The sequence below is a fragment of the Pistacia vera genome, unplaced genomic scaffold, assembly GCF_008641045.1.
Source record: "Pistacia vera cultivar Batoury unplaced genomic scaffold, PisVer_v2 Contig270, whole genome shotgun sequence".
Classification (NCBI taxonomy): Eukaryota; Viridiplantae; Streptophyta; class Magnoliopsida; order Sapindales; family Anacardiaceae; genus Pistacia; species Pistacia vera.
The window spans coordinates 875,750-903,556 of record NW_022196080.1 but is presented as its reverse complement, the minus strand read 5'-3'; the positions used below and the strand labels follow the sequence as shown (position 1 = coordinate 903,556).

The window sequence follows — 27,807 nt, the reverse complement described above, 5'->3', positions numbered from 1 at the left end:
TAAACGATATCCTTGATACTCATCAGGATTAAGGTTCTTAGCAAATCTCTGAAGCTTTTGCAGAAAACTGATGGCAAACTTCAACCATAACTCCACAGCCAAAATGCTTGGTGATCATATCTTCGGTAGTAGACCTGAGCATCATCGTCCCCAAATGGGTAATTTTGAGTAGGGCATCCATCATCACTTTGGACTTCATCATCTCCCACCTCACCATGCTGAAACTTCCATTTCTTTCTACTAGCTCTCTCATTTCTTCTGGAGTTGCGGTGTATAATGGTAAGTTGAATGAGTCCACCTCTGCTTCATTTATCACGGCCTGTAATTATGAATAATATTATCTATAAATTAAATATAATTTTGTTCATTTAATACAAATTCACGGTTCTTGTCATTAACTTATTGTAAAAATAGTGGTTCTACTCAGAATTTTTTCTACAATTTCCGATTGGCATCTCCAAGAAAAACCTAAATAAGAGAGTCTCATCACTTCACTTAACTGATGTGGTGAGACCCTTCAATAAAACAAAAATATTTATTAATGAATCATGGTGATGGAGGGATGAAGGAAAAATTTAACAAGTATATGATAACACATGTCAATATATCATTGAACAGTTTCATCAGATCAATAAAGCGAAGTGGTAAGACTGTTCATATAACTATTTTTGGGTATCCCCACATATAATTGATTGACATTAATTTACTCTGAAGATTGAATAATATAAAAGTAAATTAAATACACAAAACACTATAACTTACTTTGTTTGCCAAATCCATGAGGGAGGGTCCAAGAAGATCATAAATGAGACTGCTGGCTGCCGAGAATGGCACATTCCAGATTCAATACCACTCAATATTAACACCATCAGTCCTCCAACCACAATCTCTTTAGCTCTTGCTTCTAAAAATTTCCCCATATCTTCTGCAAATTGAGCTGCATATGCAACATAAACTTCACTTCTTGCATTGGTACAATATTAATGAACCCTCCCTTTATTCCAAGCTAAAGAATTCTTGTCCAAACACTCCTCAGGAACCTTAGAAAGCCAATGAACTGCACTAGATGAATGAAAAAAATGAACAGAAGACTCGGGAAATAGCCGGCCATGGAAAGAACCCGCCACGGCTACTGCAAAGTATTGCCTTTTTGGAGGGAGAGAAGCGAAAAGGGTATTGAAATCATTCGATGTACGATCGTTGAAGTACACCAAGAATTCAGGAATTTGAGAAGTAAGGGTGAGGGATTGGTATTTTTGTTTGATAGAGTCTATTATATTTTGGAGGGCCATGAATGTGTTTGGTCCAGTTGAGCAGCCCAAGTCTACAATAGATAATGCATTTGATGGCAAAGAGAGTTTTGGTAAATCGAGCTCCTTGGAAATTGCCTCATCAATTATCTCCTTGGCAGCCTCGATACCTGCTCTCTGTGGAACAATAAATCAGATAAAAATTTTAGACGATGAGAGATGATCAAATATGGAATATTCATATGTTTGTTCATGATTTTGAACATTTCTTGATGTCTACAAAATATATGAAGAGAATTGAAGTAAAGAAAGAAAAATTTATTCATTTTGGAAAACAGAAACATGTGTTTTGTAGACATAATTGATGCATACAGAAAAATACATAAATTTAATCACCTGGGAAAATGAATTATTGGAGTAGCTGTAAGCTCCATGTCCTCCATTCATGGTGTAAGATTGAGGCCCCCTGAAGCTTCTGTTGTTGCTCATCCTTCTATTAGTTTTATCAACCTTTCTTGTTTCTTTCCAATCTTAATTTTAAAGAAATGGAAACTAATTAAGCAGATGATGAAAACAAAGACATGAGGGTCACAACATATAACTATCATTGATTGGAAATATTGAAATCCCACAAACTATGTGGAGTGAAGTTTGATTTTTCAGTAATTTCAGTGAGTAAAGACCTCTATGTTGTGGCTTCTTTCATTGATTTATTTTATTTTCAAAATGCAAATTACGTCACTCTTTTGAAGGACACCTGATTGAAGGTAATGCAAATTTTTTGCATTATCATACGCGAAATAATTGAATATTTAAGCTTTTAAGTTTTTGAATAATGCCAAAAATGTGTCATAAACTTTTAAGCTTTTTACGGATCGATTATCCATCTTTGAAATCAATAAATCAAGCATCTACGCTTCAAAATGACAAGTAAGCGGTATAATTTATGTTCATACCAATTAAGTTTCTGAATAAATTCTAACACTTTGACAGAAATCTGTTGACAAATTTCATCCATAACTCCACTGCCAAAATGCTTGGTGATGAGATTCTCAGTTGTTGCTCTTAGGAACGTCGTCCAGACATTCTTATTACTTAGAACATTCTTCATCACCTGCGACTCCGTCATATTCAATCTCTCCATGCTGAAACTCCCATTTCTTTCTATTATTTCTCTTATTTCTTCAGAATTTACTGTATACACTGGGAAGGCGTCCACTTCAGCTTCATTGATCATTCCCTTAAAAAAAAAAAATGATAATGAATTTCTAATAAATTAAGTGCATGGATGAAGAGGCAATTTTATATAGCCAAGATTATGTTAATGTGCTTTAGGGAATTAGGATTCTATATTGATCTGATAGTATCAATATAATGTTAATACATAGTTTAATATTTTTTATAACAATAAAACATTTAATACAATATTTCACCGTAGACATTTACTTAATTTTAAGTATCAAAAAAAAAAAAAAAAAAGGATTGAAACCTTACTTTCTTGGCCAAACCCATGAGTGTTGTTGATGCTTGATTTTGACACCAACGACTTCGTATGTGTAAAATGCTAAGAAATCGCATCTGAGCAAGTTAAACTTTGTGGGTGAGGTACTGTTTGTATAGTAGCATGCAAAGATGTACAAATAAAGTTTGACAAAATAGTTTTTATAATAGTTCAGATACTTAAAACGAATCCTATATCCCTTATGTTGTTTTATATAAATTTATTCCTGATCGTTAGACAAGTTTACAAGACGTTACGAACTGCGATCTGGTATTACAAGTGCTTGGTGTTCTAAGTATTATTAGAGAATGTCAAGTCGGCTCTTTCTAGCAGTGTGTTTTTGCTATTTTCTTTTGTTAAATTCAAGAGTATTTGATCTTGATTTTATGAGAGGGAGCTGTTAGAGTCATGAAAGTGACTCTATTTTGGTGATAAAAATACCTTATGTGTGATTAAATTGAAGTATATTGAGACAACTAAAGAATTTATGAATTTATTCACGAAAATCGCTTCCTAATATTTTTCTTATGAATTTAATGTGTTTGGAATGATTTTGGAAAGGATATGAGTTGATATTAGGTTCTGGTTTATGGATTAGGGCTGATTTTGTCTCATTTATGCTATTTAGGGGGTAAACTGTCATATTTATAAAGGTTGATTTTGTCACTTTTCAATCGTGTAAGGACCAAAGTAATATTTTCTACTTTGTGTATAAAAGAAGATGAAGCGTCAAAAAGCCACAGCGCCGACACCCATCCACAGTATTTTCTGGTGACTCTTCCTCTCCCATTTCCGGCGATCTCCGGTGGCCTTTCACCTTCCATAAGCACCGACCAAAACCACAGCAAACCACCACCGCAAATCACGCGAAACACAGCGACTCTTCACCTTCCACCATTGCGACTCTTCGCATTCCAGGCCAGATTTCTCGGTTTTCGGGCGACGTTTGGGCTCCCTGAAGGTTGATCTCTCTCCCCCACGACTGGATCTACACATCCCAAGCTTCAACCGCCGTAAAAACGGCCGGAATCCGCCATCTAGCCACCGCGACCCTTCATCTTTCAGCCCAGATCTTGCTCATTTTCGGTGACTTTTCACCTCCCCAGGACCTGATCTGAACTCCCCATCACCAGAGCTTTCCATTGGTACCTTCGAATCCCATTTCTGCCACCATTTTTCGGAAAACCTGCCAAAAAATTAACATTTTCTGGCAGTGCGGTTGTTCATATTTCGGGCTGTCCGTTGGTCGTTTTCACCCCTTCTTCGCATCATATCGCTATCGGTTACCTCCTCTCCGCCATGATCAGCTTCGTTTCCATCATTTCAGCCTCTGTCATCACCACCATGAGCGGTTAAGTTTCTGGTTGTCTGTTACGGCAAAGGCGAGATCAAGATTGACTCCATGACTCTGCTCATCAGCTCTCGACTAGTTGGATGAGCCCAATTATAGGACATTTGGTAGTATTGTGCTTAGGATTATATTTGTTTTCGTTTCATGTTTGATTTCGATACTTTAATATGGTTTGAGCATAATCTGTAATGAATATTGTTGTCCATTGTGATTTAATGTTTTCATAGAACTCGCTAAATGATAAACGTTGGTTTGAAATAATTAAATGATGAATATTGCTTTTCATTACTTCGCATCGATTGTAATTGAGTTGTGTTCGGATTTAATTTCATTTCTACTGTTGTGTTTATTGTGAAGTTGGTTGATTGGAAGATACGTGTTGACAAATTGTATTTGTTAATCGCGTACCAACTGTGGTATTGTCTTGTGCGTTTATCGGCATTTAATGATAGTCTTTAACCAATCAAACTTGAGTGATCGGGTAAGACATGATAGATTATACCTAGAGTGTCGGGGGCCATTTCATTGATTTACCTTGCCCTGTAGGTTTAGGGATCATAGAGGGTGGAGAAGAATTGTGTGAGTCGATCTCGTGTCGCAACCAAAACCGTAACGGCAACATTTTTATTATAAAGTCTTTATTAGTTTTAATTTCACTCTTTTATTATTTTGCATTTAATTTGTTTAGTTTTCATTAATCAATTGTCAATTTCATTTCCGCTACTCAAAATACATTAGGTTGTTAGTCTTGCTCCTTGTGGATTCGACCCTACTTACCACTAACTATGGTATTTAGGTTTAATTTTGTGACAGTGACGACCGGTTCAACAGGAGCTGCCTATTTATACCCATTGTGCTCAAGATAATGATTACACTAGTACTTTAACAAATGGTCTAATGTCGTGCAGATCTCTCATGCCTTCCCATTCATGTGAGAACTTCAAAGAACGTCCTTAAATTATATGGGGCTTGGATAGTGTGTGAACCAAACTCATTCATAGACAAATGCTTGAGTCAGTTGGGTTGTTGGCAACTATATTCCTTTTGCTTTTGAGGCATACATGTTTTGGACGGTGGAAAGTTTTCTTGAACTCTGATTATTGCTTGATAACGTCAGGATGAGTCAACCCTTATTTTAGGCATAATCTTGGTTTCTTGGTTCTAACTTTTTATATTTATATGGTTTTATTTTGCAGCAAATTCGGGCCTGTGCAAGATGTTAGGATCCCATGCCAACAAAAGAGTATGTTTGGGTTTGTCATTTTTTTTTTTACGGAGACAGTCAACAAATTTGGCCAAGGGGAATCCCCATTTTGTATGTGAGCTCGTGTTTTGGTGAACCTTCCCGGGAAAGGTCAAGGCTTGTTGACAGGTAAAATATTTTCTGTTTATTATCGAAAAATGGTCTCATTTTATGTTATCAAGAAGTGATTAGATTCCAGAACTATTGTTTTCCCTGTATCTTGTTTATGTAATAGTATTACTTGCACAATTCATAGCGACTAGTTTTTTGTCAATATTCTTGATGATTTTTACTGTTGGAGTCAATGACAGAGACCCTGAGAAACCATTTCTCTGCCTTTACAAGCTTCTATTTTGATGATTATAGGCATGTTGTTTTTGGCATTGATCACCATCTTTGTCTCCTTTAATACATGGGTCACTTTATTTCTGGTGCTGATGGCTCCATTTGAATTCTGAACTACTATTAGAGCTCTTTATTTTTTTGCTCGATCCATGGACTACTTATGACAGTTTTTGAAATATGTAGCTTTTGTTTTATTGATTATTCCTTTCAAAATAGCATCTTCGTAGCTGGCGATAATGCATGTGAGGTAGGGCCATTGCCTTGAAATTCCACGCTAATAAATTTTCATAGGACCAAGGCAGTTTTAGTCTTAATTTGTAGATATTAAACTATAGGCAATTGAGTGTTTTTCCCTTGAAGATCATAAATAAGACCAGCTGGATTCTGAGAATGCGACATCCCAAATGGGATACCATTCATGATTAACACCATCATTCCTCCAACAACAATCTCTTTGGCTCTTGCTTCTAAAAATTCTTCATGTCCTTCCCAAATTGAGCTGCATATGCATCATAAACTTGCTGTCTAGCATTAGTGTAATGAACCCTTTCTTTGTTCCAAGCCAAAGATTCCCTGTCCATCAACTCCTCGGAACCTTGGAAAGCCAGTGAATTGCATTAGATGAATGAAAAAATGAACAGAAGATTCAGGAATAACCGGCCTCGGAAAGAACCCGGAGCGGCCGCTGCAAAGTACTGCCGATTCGGAGGGAGAGAAGCGAAGAGGGCATTGAAATCATTTGATGTCTGATCGTTAAAGAATATTGAGAATTCAGGAATCTGATAATCAAGGCTGAGGATTGGTATATTTGTTTGATAGCTTCTAGTATATTTTGGACGGCGATGAATGTTTTGGTCCAATTGAACACCCTAAATCTACTATAGAAAATATATTTGATGACAAAGGAAGATTTCTTAAATCCAGCTCCTTTGCAATCGCTTCATCATTATTACCTTCACAGCTTCCATACTTGCTTTATACAAACAATAGATCCACTCAATAATAAATATAAAAAAAAAAAATTGCCCAACTTTTTAAGCTCAATTCGATTTGGATTTGTAGCTTGTCTTAGCCCACATAATTTGTAGTGGACTTTGACCAAAGCACATTGAGATGAAATAATTCTAAAGTCAATTTTTTTCTTCTAAGCAATAATGGTTTTGGCATTTACCATATTCTATGAAATAAGCATCATAAATTTACATATGATACGTTCATCTTCCAATTAATGCAAATTTATTATTATTATTATTATTTATAACGCTTCAAAATGCAGTAATTGATATCCTTTAAGCTCATCCCAATTAAAATTGTGAGTAACCTCTAACATTGACCGTGAACTGTTGACAAAGTTGATCCATAATTCCACTCCCAAAATGCTTGGATGATATCTTCATTCCCTGATCTTAACATTCTTGTCCACCAATTCACATTTGTGATTTCATCACCATAATTTTCTTTAATATCGACTCTATCATCTCCATTTTCACCATCCTGAACCTCCCATTTCTTTCCACTGCCTCTCTCAAGTTCTCAGGATTTACAACATATATAGGTATATGAAGGACTCAACTTGTTCTTCATTGATTACTCCCTGTATTTAGTTTAACATAGTAATTAATGAACTAACGTTCCTAATCTATAAATAATAAAGCGATGTATACACATGATCTGGAAAAGAATTTCGAGTAATTATTTGGGATAGAAGCAAACTTACTTTCTTTACCAAGTCCATGAGGCCCCCAAGAAGATCATACATAGACCTATTGGATTTTGATGAGAGGCACATCCCATTTGGTATAGCACTCACGGTTAACACCATCAATCCTCCAACAACAATCTCTTTTCCTCTTGCATCCAAAAATTCTCCATGTCCTTCCGAACTGAGCCGCATATGCGTCACAAACTTCCTCTGCAGCATTAGTATAATGAACCCTCCCTTTGTTCCAGGCCAAAGATTTCCTGTCCACCAACTCCTCAGGAGCCTTAGACAACCAGTGATCGCATTAGATGAATGAAAAAAATGAACGGAAGATTCGGGGAATAACCGGCCGTGGAAAGACCCCGCGCGGCCGCCGCAAAGTACTGCCGATCCGGAGGGAGAGAAGCGAAGAGGGTATTGAAATCATTTGATGTATGATCATTAAAGTATATTAGAATTCAGAATTTGAGAAGTGAGGCCAAGGGATTGGTGTTTTTGTTTGATGGAGTCTAGAATATTTTTGACGGCAATGAATGTGTTTGGTCCTTGAGCACCCCAAATCTACAATAGAAAATGGATTTGATGACAAAGAAAAGTTTCTTAATCGAGTTCGGGGCAATTGCTTCATCAATTATTGGTTTGGCAACCTCTATGAGTATTCTCTACAAAACAGTTTAACATAAACAATTAAGAAAAAAGACTCGACTTGATTAAATTGAGTATATATGGAGTGAAAGAGAATTAATTGACCTGGCGTGGGAATGTTGAGTAGCTATAAGGGCCATCTCCTCCATTCATGGTGTAAAATTCTGGACTCATGCTGCTTCTGTTGCTGCTCATTTCATCTGAAAATTCGGCTGAACAGCACATCTGGGATTTGAGGTACGTGTTTTCCTGCATTTTAAAGTCAACTAAACTTTGAGAGGTTTAAGAATTTTGCCGGTTTGAAGATAAGGTCAATTGAATGGAAAATGACAAGAAGTTTAATTTTTTTTATATTATCTTAAAAGAATAAATTACTATTTTTACCACATATAAAACGAAATTTTCAAAGTTTAAGGCTAATTTAGGGTTTTACTTTATTGTTTTTGAAATAAATAATATGTTTAGCAGATGGTGGTTGAAATTTCTATGTTAATGAGACAAACTTCTTTATGTGTAGACCCAAAAATTTTGAAACAAGATAGTTATAATTATGCAAGATCAATTTTGAGATAATATTAAATGAAGCATTTGTCTCATTCTCATACATAGGAAAAGATCAACCAACTCCTTAATTTTATCTAATTTTTAACATTAAATATCAAACTTTAGATTATATATAGACTAATTGTGTGAATTTATTACACGGACAGGTTGCTTTTAATGATATAATTATATATATAGACTAATTGTGTAAATTTATTACAGGGACAAGTTGCTTTTAATGATAAATGTAATTCATAAGGAACACCTAACAACTATGTGTATTATATATATGTACATTGTGTATGTATGTATATAGTTCATATTATATCAATTTAAATTTTTATTGAAAATACTGATTTAGATTTTCAATTTTTATTTGAAAAGTTTAATGGTTGATAAATGGAAAGTTAGAAGTAGTTATTTTACAAACCACGTTATTACCTTTTCAATTGTGATTTATCATTGTCATTAGTTCTTCCTTAAAACTTCAATATCTAATTCACCTTGTTAGTTACATGATAAAAATCATTTCTTGAATTGTTATTTTAGATATAGGTAAAGATTTCCTCGGACAGAAAATTGCACTAATAATTCATTTTTTAGAAAGCTTTTAAATGTTAAAATTATTATATATTTATTAAAAAAATTTAAGCTTTTTAAATATTTTTTTCCTTGTCAATCTAAAAGTTATTTTAAGAGAAACCTTATTAATATATTATTTTTCTGTTAAAATAAAGAGCGAGCGAAGATCCCGCTACATGGACAAGGCAGTTACCGTCCATTTACTCAAAAATTAATCATTCTTTTTTTTTTTTTTTTTGAATTATTCAAACTTCTCCTTTCTTTTTCACCACTCCTTCTTCCTGGGATCGCATATTTCACTCTTGCAATGTCGGTAAGTTTTTTTTCAAAAATTTTATCATTTGGTTGTGGGATTTGTCTGATTTGTTAGATCCATTGAGTTTATCTAAACTATTTGCATTGCCGTTTCATGGGTTTTGATTGAAGCCCATAATGTGAGAACTTGAGAATATTCAGTAATACAAAATCTTTTAGACATCTGTGCATTGTCGTTTTGTGGGTGCCATTGTTTTTTTCTGGTTACTAGGAGGAGAAAATGAAGGAATTATAATAATAATAAAAATTCTTCATTTATGCATTGGTGGTTAACAACAACAAAAAATAATAATAATGGAATTATGCAATTTTGAGCTGTTAATGTAAAATAAAATAAGGGGAATTTTACATTATAGAGTGGCAAGATGAAGAGAAATCGGAGACATTCGGTTTCTTGTTTCTTTTTAGTGTTTAAGGGTATTCAGAAATTGTTTTAGCTTCAATTTTAATGAATGTCTAGGAGAGCAAGAAAATCTCCACATTAAGAAATGACGGGTCTTATTTTGAAAGAGTAAATACCTAAACTTACTAGTTAATTTGCCCCTTTTGATGCTAAATTGATGATTTTATGATTATTATAGTTCGACCATTATGGACGAAGCACCTTCTAGCTTACAAGTTAGGATTAGAGAACAACTTAGACTTGAGATTCATACTTGGTTAAATAAGTTAGGAGAATGTTTTCAGAGAATAATTTGCTATACTTTTAAAGAAGATATATTTCAATGAGGTTATTTGATCATTATAATTCTGTTACTCACAACTATACATTTGTGGTTGATGTGGTTGAAAAAGGAACTTTCAAAGGCTTGACATCCTGCTTGTAATCCTTTCTCATCGATCACTCTTTATATTGCCAGGAGTTGGAAAGAAACTGTCTCTTAATTCCTGTAACTGCTGCTCAAAACCTCTTTATACGAAATACATAGCTCATTCGCCAATTGGATTGCATTGAAGCAAAGTGGGAAACAAAAAGAGTACCTGAAATGGTTGGTGCAACATACTTCATCTAATGAAGGTTTAGATATACAGTATATGCACTTTCTGTGCGCTGCTTTGGTGGGTGATATACATGCCTTAGAGGATGATGGACACATGTTTAACTGTTTACCCTGAGGACCTGTTTGAGCATTTCACAGGTCCCAGTGGACCATACTGAGCAAAGTCTCACAGCAGTTCCTCAGGCAACTATCATACCAACTGGACAATCAATGTCTCAGATGTGTGGAAACTACTACATAAAATAGCATCTGTTGGTGCTATTATAATAGAGCTTTGTTTTCTAAATATTCGCTTTTTACTTTTTTATCGATATTATTTCCTTGAGGACTACCAAATTTGAATAGTCTTTGCATTTTATCTCAACAACAATACTTAAATATGGTGTCACAGCACCAATCTGTAAGGTACACAAAGAGAATTCTTATATCAGTGACAATTTACTATGTACTAATCTCCTCTTTGTCAGTTCAAATTCTAATGATTTGTCTAGTACAAGATTAGAGTTTTGGTACAAAGTGCATTGTTTTTTCCTCATGATATAGTTTTACAAATGGACAATACTAGAAATCTGTTTCTCCAATGTGTCTAATATTCTATGAATGAATTTTGTTTTTTTATTGTTTTTACATTTATCAACTGTTTAATTTCTTACAGATAAAACATAAGGCTAACAATGTTTCAACAACTGCTTCCGAGAGGGATATCAAAGAATTCTTCATTTTCTCTGGAGATATTCAGTATGTTGAAATGCAAAGGTCAGCACACTTGTACCATAGAACATTTATTGACTTGCAGAAGTCATATCTGACGAAACATGGTGGTATCTTTTGCAGGAGAGTGAAACACTCACTTGCTTATGTAACCTTCAAGGAACCACGGGGAACGGATACAGCAATACTCTTGTCGGTATGTTTATCCAGTAGGTCTAAGGTTTTAATCTTTGCTTTGAAACCTCTGAGTTCTTTCCATCCCTAAGCAGAATGTTGCGTTAGGCATTAGCCGAGTACATTTTTGAGTTATTTAAACAATAATTTGAAAATGAGATAACTGCAAAATTACTAAGATAAAGAAAAGCATTAAATCTCTGAAAAGCTTTGGTACCGAATATCAGTGATTACTTGGATCTAGACCACATGCTATTAGGTATAGCCCTTGAAGTCAAAACTCAAGGCAAGATTAAATGTGCAAGCCTAAGATGATATCTAGAACATTTGATTTAAGAACTGCTCTTTTGGATTACCTCTTCTTCTTTTTTTTTTTCTTTTTTTTCTTTCTTTAAGGAACTTTCTTATGTTTTATCACAGGGATCCACCATCTCCGGTCTTCCTTTACAATTACCCCTGTTGAGGATTATCTGCTGCCTCCAGAAGCTCTTCCACCAAACTCGGTAAATTCATGGCTGCATGAATCTGTATGTATGCACATTCTGCATCAGCACACCCATTCAGTCTGAAAATACACTTGGCACAAGTGAAGTAAAATCAGGCTGTCTCTGATTCCTGTGCTCTGATTTTACTTTAGGAAAGAAAATCAGATTCACCTTGTACTCCTCATAAAAATGAAATAGAATTCTGAAAGTGAACAGGAAATTATACATGTTTTCTGATATTTAAATGAGGCTTCTGAAAATTATTGCTTTCCTATGTTGAAAAGTTAGGGAGGGTAGATACCATTAGCTCTTGCCTTAGAATTTACTTTCTCAGTAAAAAGATTCAAAGTTAATATCTAATCCTACATAACTTTTAGTGAAATAAAAAGCAAATATGATATTGTCACTATGTTTCTTTGACATAGTGCACTAGTATAAATGTGAATCTTCTACCTCTATTTATTTCTACTAGGTTTTTGTCACTATGTTTTGTATTCCTCATATTTTGTTTTTTTTGAAGGAAAGAACCCACCTGCTACTGATGCTTCTGTTAGAAGGCTGGAGATGTGGTAAGTACCATGCTTGCGAAGGCTTTGTCTTGGGAAAGGATGCCGTCACCAAGGCAAAGGCCCTTGATGAACAGCATCATTTGACATCAAATGCATCTGCCACAGTTGCATCCATTGATAGTAAGATGGGTCTGAGTGAAAAGCTAAGCATGGGAACAGCTATGGTCAATGAAAAGTTGAAAGAGGTTGACGAGCAATTCCAAGTTTCGGAGAAGACAAAACTGCCTTTGCAGTTGCTGAGCAACGGCAAGCAGTGCAGGATCTGCCATCATGAGCAACCGTTACATATTAACAGGATTTACATGGGTTTCAAGTGCATTTGGTGCAGTCACAAAGGCAGCTGAGGATTGTTAGCACGATGACCAAGAGAAGGTTGAAAAGGCTGAGGAGGAGAAAAAGGAGGTCATTTACAGGGAAAGGACTGGAATCATCAATGACTTTGCACAGGTTCATCTTGACAACCCTGCAGCAGGAGACCCTCCTATACTTCCCACGTTCCGATTCATTCAACTGACAGTAAGCTTGGAAATACCACTCGCGTTGAACTTTCTCGCATAGCTCTGGATCCCTGTGATTTTCCTTTTTGATAAACTTCTACGCTGGATTGTATTTATATACAGTGCTTGCTAGTAGTTCACAGCCTGGGCTGAGAATTTCTTATTACATTTAATTCAATCCGATATTAGTCTTGACTGTCTCTCCGCACTTTGTTAAAGAATGAGAACGTCATGGATGATCGTTATGTATTGCAGAAAGTTTGAAGTGAATTAAAAAGAAATGGAAAATGATGTCTTTAGTCCATGTCCTGGCTAGTACATTTTTATATTGAAACAGTCATGGTTTAGGTGGTGATAAGGGTCACTTTAAAACATGTTACTAAAAATGTTTTTGTCTCTAAAAGGAATAATGCCGTCTTATGGTATTATAACTATAAACTAGAACCCAAAAAACCATTTGCACAATGCCAATTTTTTCCAGCATGTGTCGAAAACTTTAAATACAAATTCCAAATCCCACCAAGGAGATAAGCCCATTACCCCATAGTCTTGGCTCTCTTGATACAGAAGCTATTGTGGCAAGGAGGCCAAACATTGAAGAAATTTCATCACAAAGCATACAATTAAGCTTTTTGAGGGTCTCCTGTTTCTGCTTTACATGAACAAAATCAAGTACACATATTTTTGCCCGAGAAGAAGGCAGTGACACAGGGAAGGCCACTGACTTCCACTGGCTTAAAAGATTTGCCTTTAGAACAAGGGATGCTGCCGACGAAGTTGTACTCCAACACAGACCATTATAAAATGGTGCCCGATCAAAAACAAGAGAGCAAGAAGTTCATTTTTACAATAGGATATTTCTCAATAATTGGTGGAAGGGTAATAAAAGAACATGGTTTTTTCCAACTCGTTAATATTGAAGGATCTCAAATTTAAGACTCAACAAATGAAGCCAGAATTGTTGTTATGCACCATAATGTTTTGAAAACCATGCCATCTATAGCGTGTAAAGGCACATTTTGACATGATAATCAAAAGAAATACAGATAACAGAGAATCAATCAACAAAAGAAGTAGAGGTAACAGCACAACAGCACTAATTACATAACTTCAAAAGTTTGTCTAGTATGTAAGCATCTTGTTATTGATTATTGAATAGAATTATGAGTCAAATTGGACATACCTGTGATGGAAGAGATAATTCATTGAATTTTTCCTCTTTCTCTTTCCTGAAATGAAATGGACTCACTCTTCTTCTTATTCTTCTTCAGGATCATAGATGAATCTGGAATCTATATCGACATTAAGGATGTAGGCTTTGTCGGACCACTCATGTCCTTTATTTCTTTTGCAAGATTCTTCAAGCAAGAGGGAGGATGGCAAGCCTGCCTTCAGAAATGATGTGAGCATTGGACAATCTCTGATGAACAAATATTCAAGCGAAGTGAGGTTCTGAAAGCCCCTGGACGATAGCATTTCTATTTGGAGAATCTGTCAATAGTCAATGGAGTTAAAGAAGCGGACAACATCATTCCCCTCTCTCTTCGTCTGGGAACGTCTCTGCATCTGAGCATCCACCAATGTAAAGGCCTCGAAGAGAAGTGAGCTTGTGCAATCCCCACCTGATCAATGGCTCATTGATACAGATATCTTCACAGAAAATGAAGTGATGCTGGTGGAAACCTTCTTCCGGAGAAGATGCAATGCTTGGACATTTTCGTAACTCTAATATCGGAAGACAGCTAAGGTAGTTCGTGCCGTTTGGTAAGGCCTTCAGTTTCCCACAGCTTGGATTGAAACATGTAAATTGGTGTTGGGGTCCTGGGGGAGCCCTCCTTCTGGAAGTGATTGACTCAAGTATAGCCTTCTTGATTCTCAAAACATCAAAATCACCAGAGATACATAACGAATAGAGAGACAACAGACAAAAATAATAGTAAACAAAACACACAGTAACAAAGAAAATAATACGTGCGATTACCCCCGGTTCACCCAATTGGGCTACGTCCTGCTGAGTCAATATTATTTCAATATGCCTCACCTCTCTTGTTTACAATGAATGAATTGCTCTCACACTCATAACAAGTTAAAGTATGTTTATATACTAGGTTTAAGAGATTAAACCTATTTTACAGGATTCTTATTCTTAAGTCCAACCCAAAAGGGATTAATAACTTAAAAAAAATCCTACAAGCGGTTATACATGGAAAAGCCCAAAACCGAGTGCGTCTCCATTACCCTTTAATAACTTAAAAGAATCCTCAGCGGGAACCCCGAGTGCGTCTCCGTTACCCTTTAATGCTGAAGTAGTCGACAACTCCAACAATACAAACACAAGCTCTTGAGTTAAAATCTTCCACTGCCTTGTATTATACATAAGTCGAGCGAGCGTAGTTTTACTTTTACCAATTCCTCCCATCCCAACAATGGGTACCACACCATAGTTGGCATCACTCAGTGGATTACTTAACACCATTTCAAGCACTTTCTTCCTATCTTCATCTCTCCCATAAACAGAGGTTCAGCTGGCAACAAGTACTCGCCGGTCTTCGCCATCCAAAAACCGATGACCCTCCATAAATCTTCTCCAACCCCAGTTCATTTGTTCGTTTACAGACTTCTTCTAACCGATAAGGGGTCTTTTTCATCGTTGATGCACTTTAAGTACTAACACTCAAACTATGGAAACAAGCAGTGATGAAGTTTCGTACCTTATTGCTAATTTGAACATGATCTTGAATCAAGCTACGCTGTAAAGCTTCAGTGGCAAACTCATCCAGTATGTCTTCAACATCGTAGGCCAAGCCTTGGAGATCGTCCAGCCAGACCGCATGTATGAGTTGCTTGTCCTCTGCGTCGCTGAGCACTGCATAAATAGAGTTTTTTTCCCAGTTTTGTAGCTTTGAGTGTATCCTCTCCTTGCGATCAAAGTTGAGCAAATCACGAGACGCCAATCTGTCGAACAATGCCATGGGTTTGTGTGTTGATAGAAAGGAATTGGGATGGTCACAAAGAGAGTCTGGTTTTCTCCGTAGACTATTTTGATAACATTTCATGATCAAAATAGATAAAAGAGACAACCTCTTGTTTTATTCTATCTATTTCTGATTGACGTTAATTGATAAACATAATAAAATATTATTTGGTTTATCATTTTGAATCCCTCCCTTCATGATGGCACTAACTCCCAATAAATAAGATTTTTATATTTGTTGAAAAACTATGTGATGTGAGTGATTTTTCCTTCCACCTCGGAGGATGGTGAGGTTATAGCTAAATTTAGAATTTGCTTGACTTAACCAATTGTCCGATCTAACATAAGCTAGTCATGATCAATCTTTATAGTTGTTCAACCAACTTACAGATAACTTTAGATCCCGGATATCTCGGAATATATCAGATCAACAGCAATCTTGGTACAATCTCAGCGCTCAATCGCGAGAATATCGGAGTTGCATTTCAATCTTAACTGTAATCTCTTTATTTTCACTCTTTTCTTTGTACAGAAATTGTATATAAACCCCCTCCAACGATGAGAAAGGGGTTAGTAAATTATTCTAGGATTGTTATCGTAAGCTCTCATAGCAAATACAAAGACACTAAACGTAGGCTCAAGAGTTTAACTCACCAAATCACTTTAAAAACCTCTTTGTCATTTTCTTTACTGCATTTATTGTTTATTCATTGCTGGTTACTCGTAATCACATACACATCAGTTTCGATCCCGTCAAGGTCGATCGGATAGCTCTAGTTGGTGTACTTTTGCATCAACATTTTGGTGCTAGAAGGAAGGCCTCTGACAAAATCTTAGAAATTCCAGCAACAAATCCCAGTGACCCGATCACTCAAAGGCCCATGATGGTTCGAACCCAATCAAAGACCACTATCGGGAACCACGACAATGTGGAGACCACCCACCAAGAGATACATCAAGTTGTCGCCAAGCGTTGACCACAAGTGTCACCGGTGTAGCAGGCCACAAACCAATTGGGGGCAAAGACGTCAAATCTGAGAATGGCCAATTGGTGGAGATGATTAGAACGATGGTCGCACAAGCTATGCAACAAAATGTGGTCGAGTTGAGAAATTAGCAACCAGCCCCCCAAGATCTTGATCGATCGCGCTTCACAAACATCACCCCGACAGGGTGGCACTTAGTCGGCCACCAATTTGGTTCATCGACACCGAGGCACGGCCGATGACCTCGACACCGCCAAGAACACTCTGCATAAGAAAAAGAATCCCACAGGAAAACTAACCCTGGGACGCGATCGGGCAAATAGCCCATAAGAGAAGACAAAGATAATGGTAGCCAGAGGGATACTTAACCTACTCGACGATATCCTCAGCTTCAGCGTGCCGGTTTTAACCCACGCTCAAGATAGGCTCAATCCTCACAAGCTCACGAGAGGAGTCATGTGCGCCAATCTGGCAATGACCGACGTTCTGGTTATAACCAACATCGCAAGCAATGCACAGATGAGCATAATAACACCTACCAACCCAGTCATCATGACTAAACCTCACGAATCAACGGGCACAATGGAGGGGGCACACAAGTAATAGATTTGCGAGCACACCTACTCGAGGTAAGGTTGAACAAAGCCAGCCAGGACAATCCTCATAATGAAACTTAGATCGATGTAGAAAATGCTCAATGATCTAAGAGCCCACCAACACAATTTAGCGAAAGAGATAATGAGCTCTCCCTTCATAGAGGAGGTTCGCCATGCCCTGTTTCCCTAGGGATTTAAGGTGCCAAAAGGTATGTTCGATGGGAAATGAGATCTCAAAGACCACCTCAACTCTTTCAACGACCTGATAGAGCTACACCAGGTGTGTGACTTGGCAAAGTGCCGCTGTTTTGCGGTCACGTTGGTAGGGGATGCCAAGAGGTGATACAAAAGACTAAAAGCGAACTCTATCAGTTCTTGGCAACAATTCTCCTCACTGTACTTACAGCAACTCCAAATAAGGAGACAATTCGCAATGCCGCTCAACTACTTGAGCAACATTCGTCAGGAGAGAGACGAAACACTGACCTCATATTTAATGAGGTTCTAGAACAAGTAGGTAAAGGTCATGGATGCACCTGAAGAGTCAATCTGGACTTTGCTAATTGTAGACATCAGGCCTCCAAAGTGAAGATCATGTGAGCCGGACAAAGTTTTACTAGATGGCTGCAAGCATCAGCGAGTAGAAAGATCGCCAAGCATGGCAATGGGGCGGGGCGAGGCGGGGATCTCATTCACCGTACCCATCCCCATCCTCAAAATCATTCCCCACCCCCGCCCCATCCCCGTTACGGGGATGACAGGAATTCCCCTTCCCTGCCCCAAAGGGGAATGTTGGAGGTCCATCCTCGCCCCGTTAATTTTATATAAACATAAATTAATTTGAGTATTACCAAACACAATAGTTAATTCTCGTCCACATGACAAACACTTAAATTAATCGTTTAAACATAATTAATTATACATAAATATGGGTCAAGGTTTGTTCTTGTTNCAAATTGTATTTGTTAATCGCGTACCAACTAGTGGTATTGTCTTGTAGCGTTTATCGGCATTTAATGATAGTCTTTAACCAATCAAACTTGAGTGATCGGGTAAGACATGATAGATTATACCTAGAGTGTCGGGAGGCCATTTCATTGATTTACCTTGCCCTGTAGGTTTAGGGGATCATAGAGGGTGGAGAAGAATTGTGTGAGTCGATCTCGTGTCGAACCAAAACCGTAACGGCAACATTTTTATTATAAAGTCTTTATTAGTTTTAATTTCACTCTTTTATTATTTGCATTTAATTTGTTTAGTTTCATTAATCAATTGTCAATTTCATTTCCGCTACTCAAAATACATTAGGTTGTTAGTCTTGCTCCTTGTGGATTCGACCCTACTTACCACTAACTATGGTATTTAGGTTTAATTTTGTGACAGTGACGACCGGTTCAACAGGAGCTGCCTATTTATACCCATTGTGCTCAAGATAATGATTACACTAGTACTTTTACAAATGGTCTAATGTCGTGCAGATCTCTCATGCCTTCCCATTCATTGAGAACTTCAAAGAACGTCCTTAAATTATATGGGGCTTGGATAGGTGTGTGAACCAAACTCATTCATAGACAAATGCTTGAGTCAGTTGGGTTGTTGGCAACTATATTCCTTTTGCTTTTGGAGGCATACATGTTTTGGACGGTGGAAAGTTTTCTTGAACTCTGATTAGTGCTTGATAACGTCAGGATGAGTCAACCCTTATTTTAGGCATAATCTTGGTTTCTTGGTTCTAACTTTTTATATTTATATGTGTTTTATTTTGCAGCAAATTCGGGCCTGTGCAAGATGTTAGGATCCCATGCCAACAAAAGAGTATGTTTGGGTTTGTCAATTTTTTTTTTACGGAGACAGTCAAACAAATTTTGGCCAAGGGGAATCCCCATTTTGTATGTGGAGCTCGTGTTTTGGTGAACCTTCCCGGGAAAGGTCAAGGCTTGTTGACAGGTAAAATATTTTCTGTTTATTATCGAAAAAATGGTCTCATTTTATGTTATCAAGAAGTGATTAGATTCCAGAACTATTGTTTTCCCTGTATCTTGTTTATGTAATAGTATTACTTGCACTAATTCATAGCGACTAGTTTTTTGTCAATATTCTTGATGATTTTTACTGGTTGGAGTCAATGACAGAGACCCTGAGAAACCATTTCTGCCTTTACAAGCTTCTATTTTGATGATTATAGGCATGTTGTTTTTGGCATTGATCACCATCTTTGTCTCCTTTAATACATGGGTCACTTTATTTCTGGTGCTGATGGCTCCATTTGAATTCTGAACTACTATTAGAGCTCTTTATTTTTTTGCTCGATCCATGGACTACTTATGACAGTTTTTGAAATATGTAGCTTTGTAGTTTTATGATTTATTCCTTTCAAAATAGCATCTTCGTAGCTGGCGATAATGCATGTGAGGTAGGGCCATTGCCTTGAAATTCCACGCTAATAAATTTTTCATAGGACCAAGGCAGTTTTAGTCTTAATTTGTAGATATTAAACTATAGGCAATTGAGTGTTTTTCCCTTGAAGATCATAAATAAGACCAGCTGGATTCTGAGAATGCCGACAACCCCAAATGGGATACCATTCATGATTAACACCATCATTCCTCCACAACATCTCTTTGGCTCTTGCTTCTAAAAATTCTTCATGTCCTTCCCAAATTGAGCTGCATATGCATCATAAACTTGCTGTCTAGCATTGTGTAATGAACCCTTTCTTTGTTCCAAGCCAAAGATTCCCTGTCCTCAACTCCTCGGAACCTTGGAAAGCCGTGAATTGCATTAGATGAATGAAAAATGAACAGAAGATTCAGGAATAACCGGCCTCGGAAAGAACCCGGAGCGCCGCTGCAAAGTACTGCCGTTCGGAGGGAGAGAACGAAGAGGCATTGAAATCATTTGATGTCTGATCGTTAAGAATATTGAGAATTCAGAATCTGATAATCAAGGCTGAGGATTGGTAATTTGTTTGATAGCTTCTAGTATATTTGGACGGCGATGAAGTGTTTTGGTCCAATTGAACACCCTAAATCTACTATAGAAAATATATTTGATGACAAAGGAAGATTTCTTAAATCCAGCTCCTTTGCAATCGCTTCATCATTATTACCTTCACAGCTTCCATACTTGCTTTATACAAACAATAGATCCACTCAATAATAAATATAAAAAAAAAAAATTGCCCAACTTTTTAAGCTCAATTCGATTTGGATTTGTAGCTTGTCTTAGCCCACATATTTGTAGTGGACTTTGACCAAAGCACATTGAGATGAAATAATCTAAAGTCATTTTTTTCTTCTAAGCATAATGGTTTTGGCATTTACCATATTCTATGAAATAAGCATCATAAATTTAACATATGATACGTTCATCTTCCAATTAACAAATTTATTATTATTATTATTATTTATAACGCTTCAAAATGCCGTAATTGATATCCTTAAGCTCATCCCAATTAAAATTGTGAGTAACCTCTAACATTGACCGTGAACTGTTACAAAGTTGATCCATAATTCCACTCCCAAATGCTTGTGATGATATCTTCATTCCCTGATCTTAACATTCTTGCCACCAATTCACATTTGTGATTTCATCACCATAATTTCTTTAATATCGACTCTATCATCTCCATTTTCACCATCCTGAACTCCCATTTCTTTCCACTGCCTCTCTCAAGTTCTCAGGATTTACAACATATATAGTTATTGAAGGACTCAACTTGTTCTTCATTGATTACTCCCTGTATTTAGTTTAACAAGTAATTAATGAATAACGTTCCTAATCTATAAATAATAAAGCGATGTATACACATGATCTGGAAAAGATTTCGAGTAATTATTTGGGATAGAGCAACTTACTTTCTTTACCAAGTCCATGAGGCCCCAAGACAGAAGATCTACATAGACCTATTGGATTTGATGAGAGGAGGCACATCCCATTTGTATAGCACTCACGGTTAACACCATCAATCCTCCAACAACAATCTCTTTTCCTCTGCATCCAAATTCTCCATGTCCTTCCGAACTGAGCCGCATATGCGTCACAAACTCCTCTGCAGCATTAGTAAATGAACCCTCCCTTTGTTCCAGGCCAAAGATTTCCTGTCCACCAACTCCTCAGGAGCCTTAGACAACCATGATCGCATTAATGAATGAAAAAAATGAACGGAAGATTCGGGGAATAACCGGCCGTGGAAACCCCGCGCGGCCGCCGCAAAGTACTGCCGATCCGGAGGGAGAGAAGCGAAGAGGGTATTGAAATCATTTGATGTATGATCATTAAGTATATTAAGAATTCAGATTTGAGAAGTGAGGCCAAGGGATTGGTGTTTTTGTTTGGATGGAGTCTAGAATATTTTTGACGGCAATGAATGTGTTTGGTCCTTTGAGCACCCCAAATCTACAATAGAAAATGGATTTGATGACAAAGAAAAGTTTCTTAAATCGAGTTCGGGGCAATTGTCTCATCAATTATTGGTTTGGCAACCTCTATGAGTATTCTCTACAAAACGTTTAACATAAAACAATTAAGAAAAAAGACTCGACTTGATTAATTGAGTATTTGGAGTGAAAGAGAATTAATTGACCTAGGCGTGGGAATTGTTGAGTAGCTATAAGGGCCATCTCCTCCCATTCATGGTGTAAAATTCTGGACTCATGCTGCTTCTGTTGCTGCTCATTTCATCTGAAAATTCGGCTGACCAGCAGCATCTGGATTTGAGGTACGTTTTTCCTGCATTTTAAAGTCAACTAAACTTTGAGAGGTTTAAGAATTTTGCCGGTTTGAAGATAAGGTCATTGAATGGAAAATGACAAGAAGTTTAATTTTTTTTATATTATCTTAAAAGAATAATTACTATTTTTAACCACATATAAAACGAAATTTTCAAAGTTTAAGGCTAATTTAGGGTTTTATCTTATGTTTTTGAAATAAATAATATGTTTAGCAGATGGTGGTTGAAATTTCTATGTTAATGAGAAAACAATTCTTTATGTGTAGACCCAAAAATTTTGAAACAAGATAGTTATAATTAGCAAGATCAATTTTGAGATAATATTAAATGAAGCATTTGTCTCATTCTCATACATAGGAAAAGATCAACCAACTCCTTAATTTTATCTAATTTTTAACATTAAATATCAAACTTTAGATATATATTACTAATTGTGTGAATTTATTACACGGACAGGTTGCTTTTAATGATATAATTATATATAAGACTAATTGTGTAAATTTATTACAGGGACAAGTTGCTTTTAATGATAATGTAATTCATAAGGAACACTAACAACTATGTGTATTATATATATGTACATTGGTGTATGTATGTATATAGTTCATATTATATCAATTAAATTTTTATGAAAATACGGATTTAGATTTTCAATTTTTATTTGAAACAGTTTAATGGTGTGATAAATGGAAAGTTAAAGTAGTTATTTTAAACCACGTTATTACCTTTTCAATTGTGATTTATCATTGTCATTAGTTCTTCCTTAAAACTTCAATATCTAATTCACCTTGTTAGTTACTGATAAAAATCATTTCTTGAATTGTTATTTTAGATATAGGTAAAGATTTCCTCGACAGAAAATTGCACTATAATTCATTTTTTAGAAAGCTTTTAAATGTTAAAATTATTATATATTTATTAAAAAAATTTAAGCTTTTTAAATATTTTTTCCTTGTCAATCTAAAAGTTATTTTAAGAGAACCTTATTAATATTTATTTTTCTGTTAAAATAAGAGCGAGCGAAGATCCCGCTACATGGACAAGGCAGTTACCGTCCATTTACTCAAAAATAAATCATTCTTTTTTTTTTTTTTTTGATTATTCAAACTTCTCCTTTCTTTTTCACCACTACTTCTTCCTGGGATCGCTATTTTCACCTTGCAATGTCGGTAAGTTTTTTTTCAAAAATTTTATCATTGGTTGTGGGATTTGTCTGATTTGTTAGATCCATTGAGTTTATCTAAACTATTTGCATTGCCGTTTCATGGGTTTTGATTGAAGCCATAATGTGAGAACTTGAGAATATTCATAATACAAAATCTTTAGACACTCTGTGCATTGTCGTTTTGTGGGTGCCATGTGTTTTTTTCTGGTTACTAGGAGGAGAAAATGAAGGAATTATAATAATAATAAAATTCTTCATTTATGCATTGGTGGTTAACAACAACAAAAAATAATAATAATGGAATTATGCAATTTTGAGCTGTTAATGTAAAATAAAATAAGGGGAATTTTACATTATAGAGTGGCAAGATGAAGAGAATCGGGAGACATTCGGGTTTCTTGTTTCTTTTTAGTGTTTAAGGGTATTCAGAAATTGTTTTAGCTTCAATTTTAATGAATGTCTAGGAGAGCAAGAAAAATCTCCACATTAAGAAATGACGGGTCTTATTTTGAAAGAGTAAATACCTAAACTTACTAGTTAATTTGCCCCTTTTGATGCTAAATTGATGATTTTATGATTATTATAGTTCGACCATTATGGACGAAGCACCTTCTAGCTTACAAGTAGGATTAGAGAACAACTTAGACTTGAGATTCATACTTGGTTAAATAAGTTAGAGAATGTTTTCAGAGAATAATTTGCTATACTTTTAAAGAAGATATATTTCAATGAGGTTATTTGATCATTATAATTCTGTTACTCACAACTATACATTTGTGGTTGATTGTGGTTGAAAAAGGAACTTTCAAAGGCTTGACATCCTGCTTGTAATCCTTTCTCATCGATCACTCTTTATATTGCCAGGAGTTGGAAAGAAACTGTCTCTTAATTCCTGTAACTGCTGCTCAAAACCTTTTATACGAAATACTAGCTCATTCGCCAATTGGATTGCATTGAAGCAAAGTGGGAAACAAAAAGAGTACCTGATGGTTGGTGCAACATACTTCATCTAATGAAGGTTTAATATACAGTTATATGCACTTTCTGTGCGCTGCTTTGGTGGGTGATATACATGCCTTAGAGGATGATGGACCAATGTTTACTGTTTACCCTGAGGACCTGTTTGAGCATTTCACAGGTCCCAGTGGACCATACTGAGCAAAGTCTCACAGCAGTTCCTCAGGCAACTATCATACCAACTGGACAATCAATGTCTCAGATGTGTGGAAACTACTACATAAAATAGCATCTGTTGGTGCTATTAATAATAGAGCTTTGTTTTCTAAATATCGCTTTTTACTTTTTTATCGATATTATTTCCTTGAGGACTACCAAATTTGAATAGTCTTTGCTTTTTATCTCAACAACAATACTTAAATATGGTGTCACAGCACCAATCTGTAAGGTACACAAAAGAGAATTCTTATAAGTGACAATTTACTATGTACTAATCTCCTCTTGGTCAGTTCAAATTCAATGATTTGTCTAGTACAAATTAGAGTTTTGGTACAAAGTGCTTGTTTTTTCCTCATGATATAGTTTTACAAATGGACAATACTGAAATCTGTTTCCCAATGTGTCTAATATTCTATGAATGAATTTTGTTTTTTTATTGTTTTTACATTTATCAACTGTTTAATTTCTTACAGATAACAATAAGGCTAACAATGTTTCAACAACTGCTTCCGAGAGGGATATCAAAGAATTCTTCATTTTCTCTGGAGATATCAGTATGTTGAAATGCAAGGTCAGCACACTTGTACCATAGAAACATTTATTGACTTGCAGAAGTCATTCTGCCGAAACATGGTGGTATCTTTTGCAGGAGAGTGAAACAACTCAGCTTGCTTATGTAACCTTCAAGGAACCACGGGGAACGGATACAGCAATACTCTTGTCGGTATGTTTATCCAGTAGGTCAAGGTTTTAATCTTTGCTTTTGAAACCTCTGAGTTCTTTCCATCCCTAACAGAATGTTGCGTTAGGCATTAGCCAGAGTACATTTTTGAGTTATTTAAACAATAATTTGAAAATGAGATAACTGCAAAATTACTAAGATAAAGAAAAGCATTAAATCTCTGAAAAGCTTTGGTACCGAATATCAGTGATTACTTGGATCTAGACCACTGCTATTAGGTATAGCCCTTGAATTCAAAACTCAGGCAAGATTAAATGTGGCAAGCCTAAGATGATATCTAGAACTTGATTATAAGCTGCTCTTTTGGATTACCTTACTCTTCTTTTTTTTCTTTTTTTTCTTTCTTTAAGGAACTTTCTTATGTTTTATCACAGGGATCCACCATCTCCGGTCTTCCTGTTACAATTACCCCTGTTGAGGATTATCTGCTGCCTCCAGAAGCTCTTCCCCAAACTCGGTAAATTCATGGCTGCATGAATCTGTAGTATGCACATTCTGCACAGCACACCCATTCAGTCTGAAAATACACTTGGCACAAGTGAAGTAAATCAGGCTGTCTCTGATTCCTGTGCTCTGATTTTACTTTAGGAAAGAAAATCAGATTCACCTTGTACTCCTCATAAAAATGAATAGAATTCTGAAAGTGAACAGGAAATATACATGTTTTCTGATATTTAAATGAGGCTTCTGAAAATTATTGCTTTCCTATGTTGAAAAGTTAGGGGAGGGTAGATACCATTACTCTTCCTTAAGATTACTTTCTCAGTAAAAAGATTCAAAGTTAATATCTAATCCTACATAACTTTAGTGAAATAAAAAGCAAATATGATATTGTCACTATGTTTCTTTGACATAGTGCACTAGTATAAATGTGAATCTTCTACCTCTATTTATTTCTACTAGGTTTTTGTCACTATGTTTTGTATTCCTCATATTTTGTTTTTTTTGAAGGAAAGAACCCACCTGCTACTGATGCTTCTGTTAGAAGGCTGGAGATGTGGTAAGTACCATGCTTGCGAAGGCTTTGTCTTGGGAAAGGATCCGTCACCAAGGCAAAGGCCCTTGATGAACAGCATCATTTGATCAAATGCATCTGCCACAGTTGCATCCATTGATAGTAAGATGGGTCTGAGTGAAAAGCTAAGCATGGGAACAGCTATGGTCAATGAAAAGTTAAAGAGGTTGACGAGCAATTCCAAGTTTCGGAGAAGACAAAACTGCCTTGCAGTTGCTGAGCAACGGCAAGCAGTGCAGGATCTGCCATCTGAGCAACCGTTACATATTAACAGGATTTACATGGGTTTCAGTGCATTTGGTGCAGTCACAAAGGCAGCTGAGGATGTTTGCACGATGACCAAGAGAAGTGTGAAAAGGCTGAGGAGGAGAAAAAGAGGTCATTTACAGGGAAAGGACTGGAATCATCAATGACTTTGCACAGGTTCACTTGACAACCCTGCAGCAGGAGACCCTCCTATACTTCCACGTTCCGATTCATTCAACTGACAGTAAGCTTGGAAATACACTCCGCGTTGAACTTTCGCATAGCTCTGGATCCCTGTGATTTTCCTTTTGATAAACTTCTACGCTGGATTGTATTTATATACAGGGCTTGCTAGTAGTTCACAGCCTGGGCTGAGAATTTCTTATTACATTTAATTCAATCCGATATTAGTCTTGACTGTCTCTCCGCACTTTGTTAAAGAATGAGAACGTCATGGATGATCGTTATGTATTGCAGAAGTTTGAAGTGAATTAAAAAGAAATGGAAAATGATGTCTTAGTCCATGTCCTGGCTAGTACATTTTTATATTGAAACAGTCATGGTTTAGGTGGTGATAAGGGTCACTTTAAAACATGTTACTAAAAATTTTTTGTCTCTAAAAGGAATAATGCCGTCTTATGGTATTATAACTATAAACTAGAACCCAAAAAACCATTGGCACAATGCCAATTTTTTCCAGCATGTGTCGAAAACTTTAAATACAAATTCCAAATCCCACCAAGGAGATAAGCCCATTACCCCATAGTCTTGGCTCTCTTGATACAGAAGCTATTGTGGCAAGGAGGCCAAACATTGAAGAAATTTCATCACAAAGCATACAATTAACTTTTTGAGGGTCTCCTGTTTCTGCTTTACATGAACAAAATCAAGTACACATATTTTTGCCCGAGAAAGAAGGCAGTGACACAGGGAAGGCCACTGACTTCCACTGGCTTAAAAGAGTTGCCTTTAGAACAAGGGATGCTGCCGACGAAGTTGTACTCCAACCAAGACCATTATAAAATGGTGCCCGATCAAAAACAAAGAGCAAGAAGTTCATTTTTACAATAGGATATTCTCAATAATTGGGAAGGGTAATAAAAGAACATGGTTTTTTCAACTCGTTAATATTGAAGGATCTCAAATTTAAGACTCAACAAATGAAGCCAGAATTGTTGTTATGCACCATAATGTTTTGAAAACCATGCCATCTATAGCGTGTAAAGGCACATTTTGACATGATAATCAAAAGAAATACAGA

At 36.2% G+C, this 27,807-nt stretch overlaps 3 pseudogenes; 2 read left to right on the top strand and 1 right to left on the bottom strand.

Moving 5' to 3' along the window:
• Nucleotides 1–37: 37 nt before the first annotated feature.
• On the bottom strand, nucleotides 38–1,739 carry LOC116133532 (annotated as a pseudogene).
• A 7,730-nt stretch (nucleotides 1,740–9,469) lies between these two features.
• LOC116133531 lies at nucleotides 9,470–12,975 on the top strand (annotated as a pseudogene).
• Nucleotides 12,976–24,402: 11,427 nt separating this feature from the next.
• On the top strand, nucleotides 24,403–26,846 carry LOC116133530 (annotated as a pseudogene).
• The last annotated feature ends 961 nt before the right edge of the window (nucleotides 26,847–27,807 follow it).